Source organism: Oryctolagus cuniculus, chromosome 9 (assembly GCF_051225735.1).
Source record: "Oryctolagus cuniculus isolate XC-2025 breed Fujian yellow rabbit chromosome 9, ASM5122573v1, whole genome shotgun sequence".
NCBI lineage: Eukaryota > Metazoa > Chordata > Mammalia > Lagomorpha > Leporidae > Oryctolagus > Oryctolagus cuniculus.
Genome location: NC_142875.1, coordinates 76,668,856 through 76,692,386, shown reverse-complemented (window position 1 = coordinate 76,692,386; position 23,531 = coordinate 76,668,856). Strand labels below are relative to the sequence as shown.

At 41.7% G+C, this 23,531-nt stretch overlaps 2 pseudogenes; both read left to right on the top strand.

Annotated features, from left to right (window-relative positions):
- Nucleotides 1-546: 546 nt before the first annotated feature.
- Nucleotides 547-23,531, top strand: part of LOC149124625 (serine/threonine-protein kinase Nek3-like) — a 36,428-nt pseudogene continuing 13,443 nt past the window's right edge.
- LOC149124626 (signal recognition particle RNA) lies at nucleotides 17,358-17,478 on the top strand (annotated as a pseudogene).

Sequence of the window (23,531 nt, the reverse complement as noted above, 5' to 3'; positions counted from 1 at the left end):
AATGATTTTTAGAGGAACTCTGTGGGCTTGGAGGGCATAATTAGCATGGGACAAAATCTGTTTTGCCTGCAGCAGAGACAATGCGTTAGCGATGCATCTGGGACTGAAACACAGACAATGGCTTGCCAAAAAAAAAAAAAATTATCCAGGTGTATTGGCAGAATTCAGTCTTTTCTTGGGATGTGAGCCTACTTAAGGGAAGTATAGGGGAAGAGACAGAGGTCATTTGTATATTCTTTAGCTTGTCCAAACTTTAGGCAGATAAAGGCACTTTGCAGGTGGCATCTCCTTGCTCTTGAAGGGGGAAGACAAGGTTAGAGGGACATTGACTCTGAGCCTGCTTTTAAGACTTTTTAATTTTCTTTTGATCAAACTTCTCAGCATGCCAAAAAACACCACATTTGGGGGATATCATTTTTAGCCTCAACAGGATGAATTATGCCTTTTGAAAGTGAATGTACTTCTCAGATGTTTCTGTTTTTGAAGGTAGATTTGAAGAGCCCTTGGGGACTGCATGGGTGGAGCCCAGCTGTGCAGGAACCCAGCATGGGTGACTACACAGTCCAGAGGGTGATTGGTGAGGGCTCCTTTGGCTCGTGCAGCAGGAAAGCAGTAATCAGCTGTTTGCAATGAAGGAAATAAGGCTCCCCAAGGTCACTGCTAAAGAAAATAAGTCATAGTGAGCATGCACTTGCAGTCTGTATAAGACAATAAGTTCTTGATGCTTAATGAGGAATTTCTCCTCCATGCAAACGATGTAATCTGTTTATTCATTGGCTTTATAAGAGCTTGATATAGTTTATGTGGCTCTTAGGACACTGCAATTAGGAAAGGGAAAAAAATTAGCCCATGTTCAGATAGTGATTATTGTTTATTTTATCCCAGTGTGTAATCAGCAGTTAATTTCCAATCGTGTATACCTAACAGTGTAGCAGATCTTTGCCAAATGCAGTTCAGGTGCAGTATTAATGAGAACGGGACATAAAAATATGAAGAGCAAAGATGTAGGCTACTCACTCTTAGAATCAGGGAACTGACCATCTCGATCCAGATCCATGTACAGGTTTCATTTCCCTCTAGACTTCATTACCATGTACTATACAATACATGCTATGGAGCCTGTTTAACAATATTTTGGTTTTTTGAAGGATTTCTTTATTTGTCGAAAAGGCAGACTAACAGAGAGAAAGAGAGAAGCAGACATAATGAGAGATCTTCCATTTGCTGGTTCATTCCCCAAATGCTTGCAACAGCCAGAGTTGAGCTAAGCCGAAGCCAGGAGCCAGTAACACCATCTGGGTCTACAGCATGGGTGGGAAGGACCTAAGCACTTGGGCCATCTTCCACTGGCTTCCCAGGTGCATTAGAAGGAAGCTAGATCAGAAATAGAGCAGGAACTTGAACCCAGGCACTTTGATATGGGATGCAGGCATCCCAGATGGCATCTTAACTGGTGTGCCAAATGCCCACCCCGCACCACTGAATTCTTGACTGTGTTCAGTGACACTTAATCGTCTGGAGGACTTGTTAAAATACAGATTGCTGTGCCTCCCCGTGAAGTTCTGATTGAGTAGGTCTGGGGGCGCCTATGAACCTGCATTTTTGACAAGTCCCCAGTTGATGCTGTTGCTGCTGCTGCAGGAACCCTGTGCTAGTACATAATCAGTGGCAATTTCTGGATTGGAAGGCCATGTATTCTAGATTTAATCCTCAGTAAGTTATAGACAAACGGCTTTGGATACTTATTTTGCGTATCATCTTTGTCCATCTTTGATGCAGTAATGTATTATTACTTTTTTTATCTTGGCCACGGACCAGTAAAATGTTACAAGTGGTCAAAACATGAAATCATTGATTTCTCTTTTAGGATGCCCTGTTCTTGATGGAATACTGGCCCTCCAAGTCGGTGACACTTAGGTGGATATTAAAACTAGTTTACAGGAGAAGAAAAAACTATTTCCACTCTGTACATGTAAGAAAAGGAAAAAGAACATAATAGTATAATAAAATGGTCAGCTCCAGTATGCAAAATATAGCCATAGTTGTTTTTTGAGCAAGTTTGAAAAACTTAAATTGGGTTTGAGTGCAATGTTACAGTACTGCATCTAACATTGAAATATATTCAACCTATATAAATATTATTATAATGCTTTCTAAAATATAAGATTAAAACACTAATATTCATATGATTACATATTAGTATACTTAAACTAATGTTAAATAATATAATTAAATGTTTTAAATTATTGTGCTTTTAAAGATTTATTGTTTTATTTATTTGAAAGATAGAGAAGAGAGAGAGAGAGAGAGAGAGAGAAGAATCTTCCATCTGCTGGTTCACTCCACAAATGGCTGCAACAGCTGGGACTGGGCTAGAGCCAGGCCAAAGCCAGGAGCCCAGAGCTTCTTCCAAGTCTCCTGCATGGGTGCAGGGGCCCAAATACTCGGGCCATCTTCTGATGCTTTCCCAGGTGCATTATCTGGGAGCTGGATGTGATGCTATTTTAAGTACAGTATTAGGGGTGGGTATTATGGCACAGCAGGTTAAGCTGCCACTTGGGATGCTGACATCCCATAACGGATTGCCAGATCAAGTCCCAGCTGCTCTGCTTTCAGTCCAGCTCTCTACTAGTGTGCCTGAGAAGCTGTGGATGAAGGCTCAAGTAGTTGAGTTCCTACTGCCCATGGCTTCAGCCTAGCCCAGCCAGAGTTGTGTCCATTCTGGAAGTGAACCAATGGATGGAAGATACCTCTCTGCTATGCCACTTTTCAATAAATAAGTCTTTAAAAATAAAATGCAATATAAATTTATGGTTTAAAATCTTTTTCTAGTCTTTCTGAAACACAGAAGTTTAGGAAGGAGGCTGTTCTGTTAGCCAAAATGAAACACCCCAATATTGTTGCCTTCAAAGAATCATTTGAAGGTGAGTATGAACTCCCATACATCTGTGCATTTCTGAATTTCTTTATGGCACTGCAACTTTCCTAAAGACACTTATATCTATTTTAGCTGGAGGACATCTATATATTGTGATGGAATATTGTGATGGAGGGTATCTAATGCAAAAGATTAAACAGCAAAAGGGAAAGTTATTTCCTGAAGATACGGTAAGAGACTGACTTACTGATTTTTCTAAGAGCTATTTATTTGAAAGGCAGAGTTACAGAGAGAATCTTTCATCTGCTGGTTCACATCCCAGATGGCTGCAAAATCCAGGGCTGACCCAGGCTGCAGCCAGGACCCAGGGCCCAGGACCCAGGAGTCAGGAGCATCACCCCAGTCTCCCACATGGGTGCAGAGGCCCCAGCATATAGTCCATCTTCCATTGCTTTCCCAGGAGCATTAACAGGGAACTGAATCAGAAGTGGAGCAGCTGGGATTTGAACAGGTATGCATTTGGGATGCTGGAACTGCAGGCAGTGGCTCAACCATCTTTCCTAGAGACACCCCAACAACTGATTTCTATGCTAATGTTACTGAATGGTATCCTAAGGATGCGGCTGCCCAAAATATTTTAGAAAGTAAAATCAATATGATGGTTATAAAATATAAAAGAATAAAATTTTCAAGTTTACAAGATTTTGAAAATTGTGTTACTCATTGTACTTTATTGTAGATATTTCAGTCTTAATTTTATTGTACTGAAATTTTAATTTTCATTTATTATTTGAGAGGCAGAGAAATTTTTATTATTTCAGAGGCAGAGACTGACACAACGTTTCATCTTCTGGTTCACATCTCAAATGCTCACAATGGCCAGGACTGAGCTGGACCAAAACTGGGGGCCAGGTGCACAGTCCAGGTCTTCCACATGGGTAGCAGAAACCCAATTACTTGAGCCATCACCACGATCTCCCAAGGTGTGCATTGACAGGAAGCTCCAGTCAGCAGCTGATGGCTCAAGTACTTGGGTCTCTGCTTCACACATGGGAGACCTGGATGAAGTTCCAGGCTCCTCACTTCAGCCTGGCTCAGCCCCAGTTGTGGGTATTTGGGAGTGAACCAGGAGATGAAAGATCTCTCTCCTCTTTCCGACTATCTCTATCTCTCTGCCTTTCAAATGAAAGTAAATCAGTGAATAATACAACCACTAATGCTTTAAAAAAATAAACCAAATTGCCATTTGAATCATACATGAAATAGGCATGGGGATCACAGCTTTTCTGAATTTCTTCAGACAACACTGAATTTTAATTGAACTAAGATGAGTGCAGGAGTTTTGTGCTCACGTTGTATAAAACCCTGGGCAGCTGCATCCTAGAAATGGTTCTTTGGAATTTGGGGTTAGCGTTTACCCGTTACTACGTGTTTGTGGATTTTGCATCTTTTTCCTTACAGATACCTAATTCATTCACACAAATGGGCTTTGGAGTAAATCCATTCACAAGAAACGGGTGCTACACAGAGATATCAAATCCAAGGTGAGTGGACTATATTTTTGGAGCTTAAAGAAAACCCAAAGCTGTATCATTCAGTCTTTTGTTTTCTGTTACCTTATTTCCTTTTGGGACATTTCTGTTTAGTTGAAAAATATTTTTCAGCCTAATATTTATTTATTTACTTTTATTTAGTTAAAAAAACTTCCCAGCTTTATTAAGATAAAAATGTATAAAGATACCATGCATTAAGATATAAAATTGTATATAGTTATGAGGTATTTCTTTTTTTAATGTATGTATACCTTGTGAAATGATGAAATCAAACTAATTAACATACCCATCACCTTGCATACTTATCCTTTTTTGTGGTGAGAACCTTTTGGATGTATTCGCTTAGCAGTGTTCAAGCATATTGTATGTTATTATGAACTGTCATTAGCAAGCCATACACCTGATCTGAACTATTCGTTCCTTCAAACTGAAGCTTTGTACCCTTTGACTTAATATTAACCAAATTAGTGAAATGAGAAGAAGCCACTAGAGTCACTTTGGAAGTGTATGCTAATATGTTCTCAGCCTTTTCGGGCCCCATTCCTAGAACATATGTTCTCAGATGGAAAGTAGTTGAGGGGCCAGCACTGTGGCATAGTGGGTAAAGCTGCCTCCTGCAGTACCAGCATCCCATATGGGCGCCAGTTCAAGTCTTGGCTGCTCCACTTCCAATCCAGCTCTCTGCTATGGCCTGGGAAAGCAGTATTAGATGGCTGAAGTTGTTGGGCCCCTGTTCCCACGTGGGAAACCTGGAAGAAGCTCCTGGCTCCTGGCTCCTGGCTTCAGATCAGCGCAGCTCCAGCCATTGTGGCCAATTGGGGGGTGAACCAGCAGATGGAAGACCTTTCTCTCTCTTTCTCTCTCTCTCTCTGTCTCTCTCTCTCAGTCTACCTCTCTGTGTAATTCTGACTTTCAAATAAATGAATAAATCTTTTAGAAAAGAAAAGGAAGTAGCTGACACCCGGTCCTGCCATGTGGGGTCACCCTGACACAGGTTCCTGTTCAGTCAGGTCTGCTGACTCACCCAAAGCTTGTTCAGTTTCAAAGCCGTCACCTGGAGCTCCCAGGTAGGGGGCTGTGTAGCTGGCAGGAGGGCATATTGCATTCCACGCCAGCGTTTCTACCCTTGGTCTCTGATGTCAGCCTCTGGAGACCTTGGCCTTGTGTCTGCATGAAGGAAGATGTAACCTGAGTTCTTCTTGTTTCATACAGAATGTCTTTCTCACCCAAAATGGAAAAGTAAAATTGGGAGATTTTGGATCTGCCCATCTTCTCTCTGAGTACGTACTGCTGTTGTCATGCTGTGACAGTAATCAAAACATGCTGCATTTTCAGGAATTCTCTGTGGTCACTCTTTGCCGTTTTTGGTTTTAGTCCCATGGCGTTTGCTTGTACATATGTGGGAACAAGTTATTACGTGCCTCCAGAAATTTGGGAGAACTTGCCTTACAACAATAAAAGGTAAGCAGTGGACTTATTTTGTGCAAGGGTGACCATTTGGTGACCTGTGCAGGACACTAGAGTTAGCGCCACTGTAAAGCAGATACACAGAGCATCTTGGTTTTTAAAAGATGTGTCTGAAAGCACTGTGGAATCCATATTCTCTGGCTTCTAGACGAATGTTATAGTTTTCTGTTTTAATCAGAGCTGAGAAGAGCTCATTATAAATGCCAGAAGAAAGGTTAGTTATTTCTAAAAATAGTATGAATTATATTACTGGTTCCCATACTTTGCTTCTCCAACTTTATTTATTTATTATTCTTTTAAAAAGATTTATTTATTAATTTGAAAGGCAGAGTCAGAGAGAGAGAGAGATCTTCTATCTACTGGTTCACTCCCCAAGTGTCTACAATGGCTAGGGCTGGGCCAGGCTGAAGCCAGGAGCCTGGAGCTTCTGAGTCTTCCATGTGGGTGCAGGGCTCCATGTGCCTAGGCCATCTTCCACTGCTTTCCCAGATGCACTCCCAGAAAGCTGGATTGGAAGTGGAGCAGCCAGGACTCAGACTGGTGACCATATGGGATGCTGGCACCGCAGGCAGAGGCTTAACTTTCTATGCCATAGTGCCAGTCTGCTGCCCCCACTTTAAAAATTTTTTAATGTATTTATTTTTATTGTTTGAGAGGCAGAGAGATAGTGAAATATAGATCTTCCCTCTGCTGGTTCACTCTCTGAATGGCTGAAACAGCCTGGTCTGAGCCAGGCTAAAATCAGGAGCCAGGGGACCGGAACATTGGTGTAGCCGGTAAAAGCCACTGCCTGCTGTGCCAGAATCCCATATGGGGCTGCTCCTCTTCCGATCCAGCTCTCTGCTATGATCTAGGAAAGCTGTAGAAGATGGCCCAGGTCCTTGGCCCCTGCACCCAGGTGAGAGACCCAGAGGAAGCTCCTGGCTCCTGGCTTCAGACTGGCCCAGCTCTGGCTGTTGTGGCTGTTGGGGGAGTGAACCAGTGATGAAAGCCCTCTCTCTCTCTGCCTCTGCCTCTCTGTAACTCAGCCTTTCAAATAAATAAGTAAATAAATCTTAAAACCAACCAACCAACCAACCAGACACAAAAACAGGAGCCAGGAGCTCCATCCTGGTCTCTCATATGTATGGCAGGGGTGCAAATACTGGGGCTGTGTACCTGCATCATCTGGAAGTGGGATCAGATGTGGAACAACCAGTACTCAAACTGGCCCTCCAGTGTGGGATGCTGGTTTTGCAAGCAGCAGCTTAACGCTGCACCACAATGCCAGTCCTACTCCCACTTTAAAAAATCCCAAAGTCCTGGTTGCATCCATGTCAATTAAATTAGAATATCAGAGGATGGAAATCAAGCATCAGCAATTTTTCAAGATGACCAATTTGTCAAGAGATTCCAATATGCAGCAACATTTGGGGACCCCTACATCATGTCATTGAGTTAACATTTACAGGACTAGGTAATAATCACCTGGTTGGTAAGTTAGTTGATTGCTGAAAGTTCATCTGAGGGCCTTATGATTTAAGACTGTGGTGGGTGTTGTGGCACAGTGGGTGAGGCTACTGCTTGCATACAATATCAGAGTGCCTGGTTCAAGTCTTGGCTACTCTGCTTCCAATTCAGCTAATGCAATGTGGGAAAGCAGTAGATGATGGCCCCAGTACTTGAGTCCCTGCTGCCCATCTGTGAGACCCATGTGGAGTTCCTGGCTCCAGGCTCCGAGCTTCAGCCTAGCCCACAGTTGTGGGCATTTGGGGCGTGAACCAGTGCATGGAAGATCTCTCTCTCTCTCTCTTATTCTGCCTTTCAAATAAATAAATATTTAAAAAGTAGAACCGTATTTTTTCTGATTACAAGTTCTATGTGCCTGTTGTGGGTATGAGTAGGCAGAAAGGATTGGACATAGAAGGAAATGGAAACCACCTGCTTTCCACAACTACTACTAAGAATCTTTTGGTGGGGTTTTCCCCTTTCTCTCCATAGTACTAATTGGTATATTCTCTACACAACTTGATATCCTGATTTTTTTTCACTTTACCTTACATTAATTTCCCCACACATTCAAAATTCCTAAATATTTATCAAGGCTTCAAATATTTTACTTTATGGCTCTTCCTAAAGTTGACTTAACTTCTCCTCTGTCCTTGCGCTTGTGTTTCCAGTTTTTTGAATTGTAAACATGCTGCGATTAACTTATTGTTTGTGCATAAAAATGTCATTGTCTTATATTGTATTTTTGGCATGGACTCCTAGAGACAGAAGCACCTGAAAGCTCTTATTACTTTCTAACAAGTGGCTTTCTGAAAAGGGTACACAATCTATACTAAATAGGTTCATTTCAAAGTAGAATTGACTACTTTGGGAGCAAAACACCCCTCAAGGGATTTATTGGGAGACTGGAGTTTGGACTAAATACTAGACTATATAATTGAGTTCTCTGCTTGCGGGTGATAATGGTGCTGTGTTTATGAGGGAGAGTGTGTCCTTGCTCTTGGGAGGTACATGCTGGAGTGTTTGGGGTGAGTGTTTGATATCTGCAGCCTTTTCTCCAGGGGTTCAGAGATACATAGAGGGAGATAGCATGCAAGTGTGGCAGATGTTAACCATTGGGGAGCCTGACTGAGAGCATGTGGGCATTTGTAACTCCTGTAGGCTTGAAATTTTAAAAAAGTAAAATCGAGGGAAACAATTAGTTAAAATAAAACATAAAATAAAAGGAATGTCCCAGTGGCGTTGTGGTGCAGTAGGTTGAGCTGCAGCTGATGACGTCAGCATCCCATTTCTGAATCCTGAGTGCTTTACTTCCGATCCAGCTTCCTGTGCTGGGGAAGACAGCTGCTGACAGCCTAATTTCTTGAGCCCCTGCTATCCACATGGGAAACCAGGAGGAAGTTCCTGGCTCCTGGCTTCAGCCTGTCCCAGCCCTGGCTGCTACAGGCATTTGGGGAGTGAACCAGCGGGTGGAAGATCTCTGTCTGTCTCTGTCTCTCTCTCTCTCTCTCTGTAACTCTGCCTTTCAAATGAATAAATACATCTTAAAAATAATAATAACAAGAGTGTCATTGAGAAAAAGCCTGGATGATGACAACTGGGCAGTGAGGCTGCTGGAGGAGAACTGAGATGCTTGGCATGAGGCAGTCGGGCACAGGACCACCCATAGGACTCTGGTGAGTTTGAAGAGCTGTTTTGTGGAAGAACGAGTGGTCTTGTTCTCCTTCTCTTGGAGCATGAGCTGACTCTAGGCCTGGAGAATGTTGCCAGAGGACACATTTGGCTGCTGTGAGGCAGGAGGTGCTACCTTAGGCCCTCCAGCAGGGCAACGGACTATGGCGTGTATGGCAGAGAGCCATCTACCAGGAGCTGCCCTCTTAGGCCGGCTGCCATGCACGTGGCGGTCTGGTGGAAGCTGTACTGGACATCCTCTAAGTCCTTCCTCCAGCTCTGTCAGTCTCAGTTCACAGATACTCCTTCCTTTTGCCGCTGAATTCCCTAAGGCTGTTGAAATGGTATCTGAACCACCCTGATTGGGAGTGGTGCAAGTTGGGGAGCAAAGAGTTTTATTGTGACCATTATTCTTAGTACCTAAGTATTAAACCAAAATTACTATGTGTCTTCTTTAAATACCTAGGAATTACTTATGCCTATTCTTACTAAAAGTAGGATAATTTTTCATTTTTTAATTCAAAAATGCATCTGTTTTTGTGTAATAACTCATAACCTACTTACTGATATGTTGCTTCCTCTACGTTTCCAGTGACATCTGGTCCTTAGGATGCATTCTGTATGAACTCTGTACCCTTAAGCATCCAGTAAGTATGGTGCACAAAACATAACTGGAAGGTTGTGGTTATCTCTGGTGAGGTCCTAAGCAATGTAGAAAATTCCAGCTGGCAGTTCACTTACTTAGGATGAATTCATTATGAAAAAGTTTTCCTATGTTGTCATTATTGTTGTCTTTGCCTAGAGCCACTTTTGTGATGTATACCAGTAGGAAATGTCTGTTGTTTCATTTCTGTTGTTCTTTTTTTTAACTTTTATTAATGAATATAAATTTCCAAAGTACAGCTTATGGATTACAATGGCTTCCCCCCCATAACGTCCCTCCCACCCACAATCCCCCCCTTTCCCACTCCCTCTCCCCTTCCATTCACATCAAGATTCATTTTTGATTCTCTTTATCTACAGAAGATCAGTTTAGCATACATTAAGTAAAGATTTCAACAGTTTGCTCCCACACAGAAACATAAAGTGAAAAATAATAGATGATTTTTTAAATGATGATGAAATCAGATCAGACCTATTGTCATGTTTAATCCCAGTGAGAGTCAACTTGGGAATTGATAATTTCTTTTTTTTATAGAAGATCAGTTTAGTATGCATTAAGTAAAGATTTCAACAGTTTCCACCCCCATAGAAACACAAAGTGAAATATACTGTTTGAGTACTCGTTATAGCATTAAATCTCAATGTACAGCACACTAAGGACAGAGATCCTACATGAGGAGTAAGTGCACAGTGACTCCTGTTGTTGACTTTACCAATTGACACTCCTGTTTATGGCATCAGTAATCTCCCTATGTTCCAGTCATGAGTTTCCAAGGCTATGGAAGCCTTTTGAGTTCTCCAACTCTTATCTTGTTTAGACAAGGTCATAGTCAAAGTGGAGGTTCTCTCCTCCCTTCAGAGAAAGGTACCTCCTTCTTTGAAGACATGTTCTTTCCACTGGGATCTCACAGAGATCTTTATTCAGGTGTTTGGGTTTTTTTTTTTTTTCCAGAGTGTCTTGGCTTTCCATGCCTGAAATACTCTCATGGGCTTTTCAGCCAGATCCGAATGCCTTTAGGGCTGATTCTGAGGCCAGAGTGAGTGCTGTTTAGGACATCTGCCATTCTATGAGTCTGCTGTGTATCTCACTTCCCATGTTGGATCACTCTCCCCTTTATTTATTCTATCGGTTAGTATTAGCAGGTACTAGACTTGTTTATGTGCTCCTTTTGACTCTTAGTCCTTTCATTATGATCAATTGTGAACTGAAATTGATCACTTGGACTAGTGAGATGGCATTGGTACATGCCACCTTGATGGGATTGAATTGGAGTCCCCTGGTATGCTTCTAAGTCTACCATTTGAGGCAAGTCAGCTTGAGCATGCCCCAAATTGTACATCTCTTCCCTCTCTTATTCCCACTCTGATGTTTAACAGGGATCACGTTTCAGTTAAATTTCAACACTTAAGAATAACTGTGTATTAATTACAGAGTTAAACCAGTCATATTAAGAAGAACAAAAAAACTACTAAGAGGGATAATGTATTAAGTTGTTCATTAACATTCAGGGCTATGCTGATCAAGTCACCGTTTCTCATAGTGTCCATTTCACTTCGACAGGTTTCCTTTTTGGTGTTCAGTCATTTGTCACCAATCAGGGAGAACATATGAAATCTGTCCCTTTGGGACTGGCTTATTTCACTCAGCATGATGTGTTCCAGATTCTTCCATTTTGTTGCAAATGACTGGATTTTGTTGTTTCTAACTGCAGTATAGTATTCTAAAGAGTACATATCCCATTATTTCTTTATCCAGTCTACCGTTGATGGGCATTTAGGTTGGTTCCAGGTCTTGGCTATTGTGAATTGTGCTGCTATAAACATTAGGGTGCAGACCGCTTTTTGTTTGCCAATTTAAATTCCTTTGGGTATATTCCAAGGAGTGGGATGGCTGGGTCGAACAGTAGGGTTATCTTCAGGTTTCTGAGGAATCTCCAGACTGACTTCCATAGTGGCTTGACCAGTTTGCATCCCCACCAACAGTGGGTTAGTGTCCCTTTTTCCCCACATCCTCGCCAGCATCTTTTGTTGGTAGATTTCTGTATGTGAGCCATTCTAACTGGGGTGAGGTGAAACCTCATTGTGGTTTTGATTTGCATTTCCCTGATTGCTAGTGATCTTGAACATTTTTTTCATGTGCCTGTTGGCCATTTGGATTTCCTCTTTTGAAAAATGTCTATTGAGGTCTTTGGCCCATCTCTTAATTGGGTTGTTGGTTTTGTGTTTGTGGAGTTTCTTGATGTCTTTGTAGATTCTGGTTATTAACCCTTTATCTGTTGCATAGTTTGCAAATATTTTTTCCCATTCTGTCGGTTGTCTCTTCACTCTCCTGACTGTTTCTTTTGCAGTACAGAAACTTCTCAATTTGATGCAATCCCAATAGTTGATTTTGGCTTTGACTGTCTGTGCCTCCCAGGTCTTTTCCAGAAACTCTTTGCCTGTGCCAATATCTTGAAGGGTTTCTCCAATGTTCTCTAATAACTTGATGGTGTCAGGTCATAGATTTAGGTCTTTAATCCATGTTGAGTGGATTTTTGTGTAAGGTGTAAGGTAGGGGTCTTGCTTCGTGCTTCTGCACATGGAAATCCAGTTTTCCCAGCACCATTTATTGAATAGACTGTCCTTGCTCCAGGAATTGGTTTTAGATCTTTGATCAAATATAAGTTGGCTGTAGATGTTTGGGTTGATTTCTGGTGTTTCTATTCTGTTCCATTGGTCTATCCATCTGTTTCTGTACCAGTAATATGCTGTTGTGATTACAACTGCCCTGTAGTATGTCCTGAAATCTGGTATTGTGATGCCTCCGGTTTTGTTTTTGTTGTACAAGATTGCTTTAGCTATTCGAGGTCTCTTTTGCCTCCATATGAATTTCAGGATCATTTTTTCTAGATCTGAGAAGAATGTCTTTGGTATCCTGATTGGAATTGCATTGAATTTATAAATTGCTTTTGGGAGAATGGACATTTTGATGATGTTGATTCTTCCAATCCATGAGCATGGAAGATTTTTCTATTTTTTGGTATCCTCTTCTATTTCTTTCTTTAAGATTTTGTAATTCTCATCGTAGAGATCTTTAACGTCCTTGGTTAAGTTTATTCCAAGGTATTTGATTGTTTTTGTAGCTATTGTGAATAGGATTGATCTTAGCAGTTCTTTCTCAGCCATGGCATTGCTTGTGTATACAAAGGCTGTTGATTTTTGTGCATTGATTTTATATCCTGCCACTTTGCCAAACTCCTCTATGAGTTGCAATAGTCTCTTAGTAGAGTTCTTTGGATCCTCTAAGTAAAGAATCATATCATCTGCAAAGAGGGATAGTTTGACTTCTTCCTTCTCAATTTGTATTCCTTTAATTTCTTTTTCTTGTCTGATGGCTCTGGCTAAAACTTCCAGAACTATGTTAAATAGCAATGGTGAGAGTGGGCATCCCTGTCTGGTACCAGATCTCAGTGGAAATGCTTCCAACTTTTCCCCATTCAATAGGATGCTGGCCGTGGGTTTTTCATAAATTGCTTTGATTATAGTGAGGAATGTTCCTTCTATACCCAATTTGCTTAGAGTTTTCATCATGAAAGGGTGTTGAATTTTATCAAATGCTTTCTCTGCATCAATTGAGATAATCATATGGTTTTCTTCTGCAGTCTGTTAATGTGGTGAATCACATTGATTGATTTGCGAATGTTGAACCATCCCTGCATACCAGGGATAAATTCCACTTGGTCTGGGTGGATGATTTTTCTGATGTGTTGTTGTATTCTATTGGCGAGAATTTTATTGAGGATTTTTGCGTCTATGTTCACCAGGGATATTGGTCTATAATTTTCTTTCAGTGCTGCATCTTTCTCTGGCTTAGGGATTAAGGTGATGCTGGCTTCATAGAAAGAATTTGGGAGGATTCCCTCTTTTTCGATTGTTCTGAATAGTTTGAGAAGAAATGGGATTAGTTCTTCTTTAAATGTCTGGTAGAATTCCGCAGTGAATCCATCTGGTCCTGGGCTTTTCTTTGTTGGGAGGGCCTTTATTACTGTTTCAATTTCTGTTTCAGTTATGGGTCTATTTAGGTTTTCTATGTCTTCCTGGTTCAATTTTGGTAGATTGCATGTGTCCAGGAATCTATCCATTTCTGATAGATTTTCCTGTATGCTGGCATACAAGTCCTTGTAGTAATTTCTGATGATTCTTTTTATTTCTGTGGTGTCTGTTGTTATGTTTCCTATTTCATCTCTGATTTTATTGATTTGGGTCTTTTCTTGTTTTAGTTAGTTGGGCCAATGGGGTGTCAATTTTGTTTATTTTTTCAAAACACCAGCTCCTTGCTTGGCTGATTTTTTGTAATTTTTTTTGGATTCAATCCTGTTGATTTCTTCTCTGATTTTAATTATTTCTCTTCTACTAGATTTGGGTTTGGTTTGCTGCAGTTTTTCTAGGTCCTTGAGCTGCATTTAAAGCTCATTTATTTGGTACCTTTCCAATTTCTTGATATAGGCACCTATTGCTATAAACTTGCCTCTCAGTACTGCTTTTGCTGTATCGCGTAAGTTTTGATATGTTGTGTTGTTATCCTCACTTACTTCCAGCAAGTTTTTGATTTCTCTTTTGATTTCTTGAATGACCCAGTGTTCATTCAGGAGCATGTTGTTCAGTCTCCATGTGTTTGCATACTTTCTAGGGTTTCCTGAGTTGCTAATTTCCAACTTCATTCCTTTATGGTCTGAGAAGCTGCATGGTATGATTCTAATTCTTTTAAATTTGCTGAGACTTGCTTTATGGCCTAGTATGTGATCAATCCTAGAGAAGGTTCCATGCACTGCTGAGAAGAATGTGAAGTCTTTAGATGTAGGATTGAAAGTTATGTAGATATCTGTTAGATCCATTTGGGCAATAGTGTCGATTAAATCTGCTGTTTCCTTGTTGATCTTCTGTCTGGATGATCTGTCTATTTCTGAGAGTGGAGTATTGAAGTCCCCCAGTACTATTGTATTGGAATCTAAATCTCCCTTTAAGTCCCTTAACATATCTTTTAAATAGACCAGTGCCCTGTAATTAGGTGCATATACATTTATAATAGTTATATCTTCCTATTGAATTGAACCCTTAATCAGTATATAGTGCCCCTCTTTGTCTCTCTTAACAGTTTTTGTATTAAAGTTTATTTTGTCTATATTAATATGGCTACACCTGCCTTTTTTTTTGGTTTCTGTTGGCATGGAATATCTTTCTCCAACCTTTCACTTTCAGTCTGCATGCATCTTTCTTGGAGAGATGTGTTTCTTGTAGGCAACAAATAGTTGGGTTTTGTTCCTTGAGCCAATCAGCCAATCGGTGTCTTTTAACTGAAGGGTTAAGTCCATTAATGTTTAATGTGACTATTGATATGTAGTGACTTTGCCCTGCCATTTTCCCGGATATATTTTCTAGTATATGCTTTGAGCTTTCCATGCTCTTTTACTGGTGGTTTTTCTTCCTTTACCTTCTTTCATATTGATGGGCGTGTTTCTGTGTTTCTGAGTGTAGCACATCTTTAAGTATCTGTGTTTCTGATGAGAAGTCTGCTGTGAGTCTGATTGGAGATCCTCTGAGAGTAATCTGACGTTTCTCTCTTGCACATTTTAGGATCTTTTCTTTATGTTTCACTGTGGTGAGTTTAATTACAACGTATCGTGGTGAGGATCTCTTTTGGTCATGTTTACTGGGGGTTCTATGAGCTTCCTGTACTAGGATGTCTCTGTCCTTCTCCAAACTGGAAAGTTCTCTGCTAGTATCTCACTAAAAAGGCCTTTTAATCCTTTCTCTCTCTCCATGCCTTCAGGAACTCCTAGAACTCGAATGTTGGTTTTTTTAATAGTATCCTGTAGATTCCCAACAATATTTTTTAGATTTCTAATTTCCTCTTCTTTTCTTTGGTTTGACTGTATGTTTTCCTGTGTTCTGACTTCTAAGTCCGATATTCTCTCTTCTGCTTCACCCATTCTGTTTGTAAGGCTCTCTAATGTGTTTGTCATTTGATCTATTGAGCTCTTCATTTCATTTTGATTTCTCTTCACTATCACACTTTCCTGTTCTACTAGTTTCTGCGTTTCATTTTGATTCTTCCTTAAAATTTCATTTTCACGAGAGAGATTTTCAATCCTGTCCAATAAGGATTTCTGTAGTTCAAGGATTTGCTTTTGAAAACTTCTAAATGTTCTTATCATAAATTTTTTGAAATCCGTATCTTGCATTTCTTCTATCTCATCATCTTCATAATCTTGGCTTGGGGAGTTTTGTTTATTTGGAAGCATCATAGTGTCATCGTTGATCTTGTTCCCTCAACTTTTGTGTTTGTTGCTTGGCATAGTTAATTCTTCTTTCGTCACTGTGCATTTGTTTATTTATTTATTTTTTTATTTTATACTATGTCTGTGTTAAGTGGACTGCCTGCTGTTGGAGGAGCCTTGGAGGCTTGAGATGGGTTTGGCCTGAGAGCTCTGCTTGGTTCTTCCGGGTTATGGGTGTGCAAAGGTGACACCCTCAGGTTATGCATGGTAAATCTCTATTTATTTATTTATTTATTTATTTATTTTATTTATTTATTCAGGAGGTAAGTAATACCGCACGGCATGGCTGTGCAGGATTGATGGTATTTAGCTTCCAATCTCTGGCTTCTACCCAAAGAGTCTGTGCAGGCTCCGTTTCACCTCTGGACTCCCACTGGGTTGCCTAGGCTACTGAATTGTAGCGACTCAGTTCCTTAGCTCTCCCCTGTTGTTATGTAAATCCAGAGTGGGGCCTGCTCTTTGTCTCTTGCTTGCCTTTGCAAGGTTGGTGGAGAGAGAAACTAGAGAGAAACTCATCTGTACCAGTACCCCCCCTACCTTTTTTCCTTCTCTCCTGTAGTCAGTCTGGTGAACTTTCCCACTCCCCTCCAGATTCTGACCACCGTTTCCCCACCAATGTCTCGGGTTACTGAGCTCACCTTCCCTTCCAGTGCTGATGTGTGGACTCGGAGCCCTGGGTGTCCCTGCTCTCCCCGCTGGTGTCTGTGTGACATCCACTCCCCTTCCTGCACTGGCGTGCAGACCCTGCAGCTCCCATGGCTCCCATTTCTGTTGTTCTATATGTAGCTTTTCTTCCCTTCTTTTTGCCATAGTGTTCTTAAATTTTTTTTTTGGAATTTCTTTTTTTTTAACTTTTATTTAATGAATATAAATTTCTAAAGTACGACTTATGGATTACAATGGCTTCCCCCCATACCGTCCCTCCCACCCACAACCCTCTCCTTTCCCACTCCCTCTCCCCTTCCATTCACATCAAGATTCATTTTCGATTATCTTAATATACAGAAGATCAGCTTAGTATACATTAAGTAAGGATTTCAACAGTTTGCTCCCACACAGAAACATAAAGTGAAAAATAATAGATGATTTTTTTAAATGATGATGAAATCAGATCAGACCTATTGTCATGTTTAATCCCAGTGAGAGTCAAGTTGGGAATTGATAATTTCTTTTTTTTTTTTTTGTACAGAAGATCAGTTTAGTATGCATTAAGTAAAGATTTCAACAGTAGTCCCAGCTACTCAGGAGGCTGAGGCCAGAGGATCGCTTGAGTCCAGGAGTTCTGGGCTGTCATGCGCTATGCCAATCGGGTGTCCACACTAAGTTTGACATCAATATGGTGACCTCCCGGGAGCGGGGGACCACCAGGTTGCCTAAGGAGGGGTGAACCACCAGCCCAGGTCGGAAACGGAGCAGGTCAAAACTCCCGTGCTGATCAGTGTTCTTAAATTTTTAAGATTTTTGGTAAATATATATATATAATACACAATTTGCCATTTTAACCATTTTTATGTGTATAATTCAGTGGCATTAACTATATTGTCAGTATTGCACAATCATCAATAATACTTCCCTGTTAAACTTCTTCACCATCCCAAACAGAAACTTTACACCCATTAAATAATTACTCCTTGTTCCTCTCCCCCAGCTCCTGGTCTCTAGTCTACTCTCTGTCTCTATGAATCACATATTCTAGATATTTCATGTAAGTGAGGTAATAAAATATTTGTCTTTTGCCGGTGCCATGGCTCAATAGGCTAATCCTCCACCTGTGGCGCCGGCACACCGGGTTCTAGTCCTGGTCAGGGTGCCGGATTCTGTCCCAGTTGCCCCTCTTCCAGGCCAGCTCTCTGCTATGGCCCAGGAGTGCAGTGGAGGATGGCCCAAGTGCTTGGGCCCTGCACCCGCATGGGAGACCAGAAGAAGCACCTGGCTCCTGGCTTCGGATCAGCATAATGCGCCGGCTGCAGCGCACAGGCCGTGGGGGCCATTGGAGGGTGAACCAACGGCAGAAAGGAAGACCTTTCTCTCTGTCTCTCTCTCTCACTGTCCACCCTGCCTGTCAAAAAATATATTTGTCTTTTATGTCTTGTTTATTCCACTTAGCATAGTGTTTTCAAAGCTCATCATCCTTGTTGAACATGTATCACAATTCCATTCCATTTTGTGGCTGAATAATATTCCATTGTGTGTATACAGTATACAGTGTCTGTGGACACTGGAGTTGGGGTGTTTCTACTTTTTGACTCTTGAGGATAATGCTGCTATGAACATGAGAGCAAATGTCTGTCAGACTCTCTGATTCCAGTTTTTGAGGTGTATATCCAAGAGTGGAATTGATGTATAATACAATAATTATATGTTTAGCTTTCTGAGGAATAGCCAAACATTTCCAGAATGGCTGTACCATTTTTATACCAATCTTTTTGAAATTAGATTTTACTTATCATGTGTGTTTCCTCTGTAACTGAAATATGAGAAAATAGACTCTGCCACATTGTGTTGTGTTTTTCTAAATATTTTAAAAAATAATTCAACAAAATAGATGGTAAATACTTTGTCCTTTCTGTTTAGCAGTAGTTTATTGCAAAGAACAGCAATTGTAGAATGGATTTCCATTAAGTCTTTGCTTTGCATGGAAATAAATTCTGTTCTTTGGGAATGAATTGAAAATAAGCTCTACCAAGCTCTTATACAGAGGTGCTTGACTGCACACAGAGCTCAGGAGAGGGAATGGCTGAGAAAAATCCCTCAGCACCACCAGAGGAAGGTAACGCAAACTGAAGGTGTGTGCTGTTCAGGAGAGGGTGTCTATTTGAACAAGCGGCTTGTCATGCTGCCCGTCCAGTTAGAACGCGGTGGGGAACCTGTGAGAATGCTGCTGCCTGGGCCCATGCTAACTCTGAAGGTGTCCTGGGCATTAGTATTTTTAAGAAGTTATTCTGGGTCTGGTGCTGAGGTGTAGTGAGTAAAACCGCAGCCTATGATGCCAGCCAGCAGCACACGTGGGCACCTCTTTGAGTCTCAGCGGCTCCAATTCCAATCCAGCTCCCTGCTAATATGCCTGGGAAAGCCTGGAAGTTGGCCCAAGTCCTTGGACCCCTGCACCCACATGGGAGACCCAGATAAAGCTCTTGTCTCCTGTTTTCAGCCTGGTCCTGCCCTGGCTGTTGTGCCATTTGGGGAGTGAACAAACAAATGAAAGATCAGTCATCTCTCTCTGTCCCTCTCTCTCTCTCTCTCTCTCTGTGTCTCCCTCCCTTTCTCTCTCTGTCTCTCTTGCCCCCCTTTCTCACTCTGTAACTCTGCCTTTCAAATTAAAGAAATCATAAAAAAACCCACAGGTGATTCTGATGTATAGCTTACGTTGAGAAACACTGTTATATACAAATAAAATTATTTAATTTTAACATCATGAATATTTTAGAAATGTTTTTCATAAGCATAAATATACTTGTTCTTCTTCTTCCTAGCAAGAATACACAGGGAGGACTATAGTGCCCAGATTCTTTGGCACACAGTATTTCATCTCTTCTCTGCTTTAAGACACAGTTTTTGTATTTTTGGGGTTAGACACTGTTGCAGTGGCTAAGATGCTGCTTGAGATACCCACATCCATACTGGAATGCCTGGGTTTGTGTCCCAGTTCCACTTCCACTTCCAGCTCCCTGCTAATGCCCACCCTGGGAGGCAGTGGGTGATAACTCAAGTGGTTAGGGCCCTACCACCCATGTGGGAGACTCAGATTTGAGTTCCAGGCTGCTAGATTCAGCCTGACCCAGCCCCAGCTTTTATGGGCATTTGGGGAATGAACCAGCAATGGAAGATCTCTATCTCTGCCTTTCAGATAAATAAAAATAATAAATAAATATATACCTTTTTTGACAGGTAGAGCTAGACAATGAGAGAGAGAGAGAAAGGTCTTCCTTCTGTTGGTTCACCTCCCAAATTGCTGCTACGGCCAGTGCTGTGCTGATCCGAAGCCAGGATCCAGGTGCATCTCCTGGTCTCCCATGCAGTTGCAGGGCCCAAGCACTTGGGACATCCTCCACTGCCATCCTGGGCCACAGCAGAGAGCTGCACTGGAAGAGGAGCAACCAGGACCACAAACTGGCACTCATACGGGATGCTGGTGGTGCAGGCGGAGGATTAACCAAGTGAGCCATGGCGCTGGCCCATAAATATATACTTTTAAGAGATATATTTATTTATTTGAGGCAGAGTTATGTACAGACACAGAGAGGGAGAGACAGAGGTCTTCCCTCTGCTGGTTCACTCTTCTTCCCGGCTTCCCATGTGGTGCAGGGGCCCAAGGACCTGGGCCCTCCTCTACCACTCTCCCAGACCATAATTAGGGAGCTGGATTGGAAGCAGAACAGCTGGGACTCCAATTAGTGCCCATATGGGATTGCAGCACCGCAGGCAGAGGCTTAACCTACTAAGCCACAGCACTAGCCCCCATAAATAAATATATTTTTAAAAACAGTTGTTCCCAAACCTTTAGGAAATGTAGAAATGCAGTATAATTGTTTAAAAGCCTGAGGCCAAGCACATTCAATTTTATTTTTCATTATCTGAAGTTTCCTTTGTTATAGGTTGGGTTTTTTTCATGTCTTCACTTTTTTTTATTAATAGGGCAATACACTTTCAAGATAGAGTGCCAACATGTTCTTATATGAGCATTAGCAAGGCTGACGGCTAATGTTGGTTCCAGTCAATATATTACACATGGAAAACTTTTAGGATGCTATTCCACTGTGTCGTTTTATGTCTCCACTCTTTTACTTGTCAAACTTCAATAGCTTCTTTAATGGCATGAATGTTAAGAAGGATTTTACAGTAGTAGTTTAAATCTGGAAAAGCCAAAAGTACATGTTGTTACAGTATAAGTCTTGGGGTTTCTGGGGAGGAATAATGGATCAAAAGAATATTATGCATATTGTGAGTCTTCTATATCATTTTTTTAAAAAAGTCATATGTATTATTGTGAGTTTATGTTAAAAATGTATATCTGTAACAACATTGATGTTGACTTTAAAAGTATGCAAGGCAGGCAAGTTTCTTATTGTTCATGCTGACCTTTCTCCTGAACCACCATATTATCTTTTAAGTTTTATGTATTTATATGAGAGATATACTTTCTATCTCTTTATATGAGAGATAGAAGTTTTATGTATTTATATGAGAGAACTTGCATCCACTGGCTCACTCCCCAAATGCCTGCAGTGGCCAGGACTGGGAACTGGGAACTCAATCCAGGTCTCCCAAGTGGGTGGCAGGAGCCCGATTTCTTGAGCCATCACCTCTGACTCCCAGGGTCTGCTTTAGCAGGAAACTGGAGTCAGGAACCAGAGTAGGTGTCCAGCTGAGGCACTCTGGTTTGGGATGCAGGTGCCTTAACCACTAGGCTAAACAGCTGCTCCCTATAGAATAGTACCTTTATTTTAAGAAAATATTTATTTTATTTATTTAAAATAAGAGTTAAAGAGAGAGAGGTAGAGACAGAGAGAGAGAGAGGTGTTCTATCCACTGGTTCACTCCCGAAATGGCTGCAATTGTCTGGGCTGGGCCAGGCCAAAGCCAGGAGCCAGGAGCTTCTTCTGGGTCTCCCACATGGGTGCAGGGACACAAGCACTTGGGCCATCTTCCACTCCTCTCTCAGGCCATAAGCAGAGAGCTGGATTGGAAGTGGAGCAGCTGAGACTTGAACCAGTGCTCATAACATCGCAGGCAGCAGCTTGACATGTTTTGCCACAACAAATATCTTAAGGAAACTTCTGGAAAGAAAAATGACCTACCCTCACGTATATTTATAAAATTAAAATAGTTTATATGAATTCAATTCAGTTGGTATTTTCTAATTTCCTTTTTCTTTCTCTGTTTCTGCTTTTCAAGTTCTGTTTTTACTTTCCAGTTTCAGGCCAATAGTTGGAAAAGTCTCATCCTCAAAATATGTGGAGGGTCCATCAGGCCACTGCCTTCCCATTACTCCTAAGAGCTGCAGTTTCTAATCAAGCAGATGTTTAGGAAGAATCCCCTGCACTGCCCTTCAGCCTCGGCGCTCCTGTGCAGAGGCAGCCTAGCTCCGCTCCTGGGGAAGTGCTTCCCCCCTGAGGTAGGACGCCTGTTGGATCAGCTGTGAACAGGTTTCCAGGGCTTGTTATCTTGTCAACACACTTGCAAGAGTACTTTTAAACTTTTAACCTACAGTGCGGCCCTGGCACACTGGGTTTGAGTCCTGGTTGGGGTACCAGATCCTGTTCCGGTTGTTCCTCTTGCAGTCCAGCTCTCTGCTATGGCCTGGGAGGGCAGTGGAGGATGGCCCAAGTGCTTGGGCCCTGCACCCCATGGGAGACCAGGGTAAGTACCTGGCTCCTGCCATCGGATCAGCGCGGTACGCCGGCCGCAGTGCACTGGCCGCGGCGGCCATTGGAGGGTGAACCAATGGCAAAGGAAGACCTTTCTCTCTGTCTCTCTCTCTCACTGTCCACTCTGCTTGTCAAAAAATAAAAAATAAAAAAAAATAAATGAAAGGCAGAGTTATAGAGAGGGAGAGAGAGAAAGAGATCTTCCATGCACTGGTTCACTTCCCAAATGACACACAGGGCTGAACAAGACCTAATCCAGGAGCCAGGAGTTTCTCTCACATGGGTGCTGGGTCCAAGCATTTGGGCCATCTTCTGCTGCTTTCCCAGGCTATTAGCAGGGAATTGGATCAGAAGTTGAGCAGCCAGGACTTGAACTGGTGCTCACATGGGATGCTAGCACTGCAGGCAATTGCTCAACCACTACACCACAATGCTGCCCCTTCCATAAACCTTCTGTGGTGCCGTTTTGGCTTGGTGCTGTGGTGTTGCAGGTTAAGCCTCCACCTACAATGCTGGCATTCCATATGGGCACTGGTTTGTGTCCCAGATGCTCCACTTGCAATCCAGCTCCTTGCTAATGCACCTGGAAAAGCAGTGGAAGATAGCCCAGGTGCTTGGGCCCCTGCACCCCCATGGGAGACCAGGAGGAAGCACCTGGCTCCTGGCTTCAGATTGGTGCAGTGCGCTGGCCATGGCGGCCATTTGCGGGGTGAAGCAACAGAAGGAAGACCTTTCTCTCTGTCTCTCTCTCTCACTGTCTAACTCTGCTTGTCAAGTAAAGTAAAGTAAAGAAAAAGTAAAGAAAAGGTAAAGAAAAAGTAAAGTAAAGTAAAAGTAGAGTAAAATAAAGAATGTTAATGCTTCCTTCCCTTTTCTTCTTCATCCCACAATACTGTTTCCAAGTGTAAGCTCAGCTGTGGCTTGTGTAATCATACAGATCTTTATTTATATGTATAAATTTACATATTTTATATATAAATAATATACAAATGTCTATATTTATCTCTGCCTAACTACATGTATTTTCAAATGTCATTTTTTATTTTTCAACTTAAATATTATTGTGCTGAAGATTGTTGATAATTAAATAACATTACGGCAGTGTCTAAAGAGATGTATATAAATT